Source organism: Myotis lucifugus, unplaced genomic scaffold (genome assembly GCF_000147115.1).
Source record: "Myotis lucifugus unplaced genomic scaffold, Myoluc2.0 scaffold_299, whole genome shotgun sequence".
NCBI lineage: Eukaryota > Metazoa > Chordata > Mammalia > Chiroptera > Vespertilionidae > Myotis > Myotis lucifugus.
In genome coordinates this window covers 1,208,112-1,211,807 of record NW_005871347.1, presented here as the reverse complement: position 1 = coordinate 1,211,807, position 3,696 = coordinate 1,208,112, and positions in this window count along the sequence as shown.

Below are 3,696 nucleotides of genomic sequence, written 5' to 3'. Positions count from 1 at the left end.
TGTCTTCATACTGCCTTCTTGGCAATGAGTCCACAAGATGTTGAAAGGGGATACGAGGAATCTGACACCATGCCTGATGAATAGCACTGTCCAGTTCTGTGAGATTTGATGGTTGTGGAACCAGCTGCCTGATGGCTCTTTTAACTTCGTCCCACAAATGCTCAATTGGATTGAGATCTGGTGATTGTGGGGGCCACCTAAGCAAGGTAAAGTCTCCCTCATGTTCTTGAAACCACTCCTGCACAATACGAGCACCGTGGCATGTCGCATTGTCTTGTTGGAAGAAGCCATCTCCATTGGGATACGCCATCAACATGATAGGATGTACTTGATCAGCAATGATACTTAGGTATGTTGTGCTATTCAGACGTTTATAATGGTCTGGCCCTCTAGCAACTTCAGCGCGAAATTATAGCTAATTTGCCTACAAACGTCCGGTGGTCATAATAATCTGGCCACTCAGTGTATATGAAAGTAAGAACTTGATTATCTGCTTCCTTTGGGGAGTGTGACATTCTAGATCAGTGGTTCTCAACCTGTGGGTCGAGACCCCTTTGGGGGTCGAACGACCCTTTCACAGGGGTTGTCTAAGACCATCAGAAAACACATATATAATTACATATTGTTTTTGTGATTAATCACTATGCTTTAAATATGTCCAATTTGTAACAATGAAATTGGGGGTCACCACAACATGAGGAACTGTATTAAAGGGTCGCGGCATTAGGAAGGTTGAGAACCACTGTTCTAGATAAATGAAACAACCCAGGATAATAGTTAATATTGATTGTGTGCTCAGTACTGTGCTGGTGTTTGGCATGGAGTTTTTTATTTCGTGTAACAGCCCCAAGAGAGATAGGTTCTTTTGGTATCCTCATTTCACAAATGGGAAAACTTAGAGAGGAAAAGTGGCCTGCCAAAGGTAACCCAGCTAGCAAGCAGTGGACTGGAACTTTACCTACTTTTAAAAGGCTCTCTTTGAAAAATGTATTATATTATCTTATTTTTGTGTGCTAAGGATTTGAACTTTATCTTTTAGGCATTGGAAAGATATTAGATGTTTCAAAGCAAGGGGATGATATGGTATGTTATGTCTTTTAGGGAGATGGCTGATGCAACAATGTGGAAATATATTGAATTGTGTTTCTGATAGACAGTGGTTGAAATAGGTCATATGAGAAATGAAATCTGACTGCAAGGTGAATTTGGAGATCAGGGGATATGAGGGAAAGATATAGGACTTAATAACTGACTTATAAGAGAATGGGAAGCTGGAGTGTTGATTTGGAAAATATCTGGGTAATGACAAGTGAATATGCGCTCACAGCACTTTGTTATATTTCTTTCATAGCATTGACTGATGTACCTAATCTAGTGACACATCTACTCCTCCCCGACTGGATTATGTGCTTGTCAAGGACAGGTCTGAGTAGAATGCATGGGCTAATGCAGGATGAGCTAATATAGAAGAGGATAAGAGACAACTGCCTGTGGGGAACACCAGATCACCAGAATCAAAGAGTAGATGGAGAAAGAGGAGCTATAGAAAGTGAAGGCTGTCTGGAAGGTGGGGAGAGCTATCAGTGTCAGATCAGGGGAGAAGTGTTAAGGAGCAGGAAGTATTAGCAAAGAAGTATTAACACAGAATGCTACCTCAGGCTACAAACAGTTCTGGTTGGTGTGCCCTAATGTGATATTCTGATGGCCAGTGAGTGTATAGAGCTAAGTTGTTTTTTCCTTTGTTACAGGCTCACCCTTCTCTCCTCTTTCCCCCCTACCTCCCAACACACACAGCCCATACCTTTCTCAGTGTATTCAGTTGTCTCCCACCTCTTTTAGTTTCTAACATTTGTTTGCTATGCATACTGATGCTGGGGTTTGACTCAGCCTAATGAGGGCAACCAATCAGAACCTTCCTTTCTTTTTAATGAAATTGACCAATCAGAGTATGTTAGGTGTAATTTCTGAGTTTTCAGCTCTTTTCTGCTGTGTTGATTACTTTTGAATGCCTTCAGAGTTATTTCTCTAACTTTCAAGACTCCTATTTTGTTATTTTAAGATTTGGAGCCATTCGGAAGGCAGAGGTTTCTTAAAGGTTAGGTCCATGAAAGCTGAAGTATTTTTTTTTTTTTACCTGTTTATGTTTCCATGTTGATCAGTATGATCAGTATGAATATAGTTGGATCCTCTTTGAGGATTGCTAATTTTAACAGTGCCCCAGGACCATAATTCTAAATAATTAAGCATTTCTGTTCTCTCTGTACAAGTTTTATACATATCAGGTGTGAGGCTTGTTTTAAATTCCTTGGTCAGTTCCTAACTTCATATGTCTGCTTTTCAAAGACATATTCCTTAGAAAAGGAGTTCATCTTGATTTTTTCTGCTACCAGAGCTCCTTACCCTTCACTCTGCCTTCTCCTTTCCAGTTTTCATCTGCCCACTTTTTGTACTTTGTAAGCACAATAGGAAAGGGAAACAGACAAACAAACACAGGCAACTACTTCTCTCCCTCCTTTCCATACAGGTTACCACCCTCCTCTCCCCAATTATTGCTCCCAATGGTCCAGTTTGGCATGGCCTTCTGCACCATAGCTACAGTTTGGTGTGTGGGAATGGAAACACAAGGCAGCTCTTTAGCTGAGAAATGCTGGCTACCTTGAGGTATTTGGTCCTACTGTGATCTCTGTGTTGGTGTCTGGTATTGAAAAGTCTAGGTGACAGCTTTATTTTAGTAGATACTTTCTATTCCCTGGCAAGCTACCTCGCTTTAAAATTCAAAAAAATATCTAGGTGCTGTTCCTTTAAATTCATTCTCCCTCTTTCTCTCCTCACCCTCTCCTTGTTCCTCTCTCGGTCCTTTTCCCTCTCTCTCCCACATGCATACCCCCATAGGAAAATAGCACAATTTTTGATGCCTGAGCCCTTAGTGAATACATCTGAATACATCAGGGACAGTGAAGATAGGCAGACACCAAAGGTACTTTGAATTGTTGTTGCCATCTTATTAATGATATTTGGTTGCAGCCTGAGTACCTTGGAGAAATTTGAGAGCTTTCTGTGACCATTATTTTCTTGGCAGCCAGTGTTAGGGTTGGGAGTTATAATTTTCTCTGAAGATCATAGCTTAGAAAAGCAGGAACTATTCATAACAGCTATTTAAGTGTATAGAATGGGTCTGGTGATATTTTGGTCTGAGTTGATAGGCCAGCTTATAGGAAATATATCCACGTGGTATTTCTTTACAGGAAGTGGGGAAGTAGGTGTGGCCATTTTTTCACTTATTCTTATTCTTTTTATTTTAATTTTTTTCTCAAGTTTATTTTCTTCATTTTACGATAGTCTGGACTTGTCCACCCTTATTTATTACTAGAGGCCTGGTGCACGAATTCGTGCATCAGTGGGGTCCTTCGGCCTGGCCTGCAGGATTGGGCCAAAACCGGCTCTCTGACATCCCCCGAGGGGTCCCAGATTGCGAGAGGGCGCAGGCCAGGCTGAGGGACCCCATCGGTGCACAGTCGAGGCCAGGGAGGGATGCGGGAGGTTGGCTAGCTGGGGAGGTAACACGGGAGGGCTCCAGGGTGTGTCTGGCCCATCTCGCTCAGTCCTGATCAGCCGGACCCCAGCAGCAAGCTCACCTATCAGTCAGAGCGTCTGCTCCCTGGTGGTCAGTGCACATCATAGCGACTGGTCGGCCGG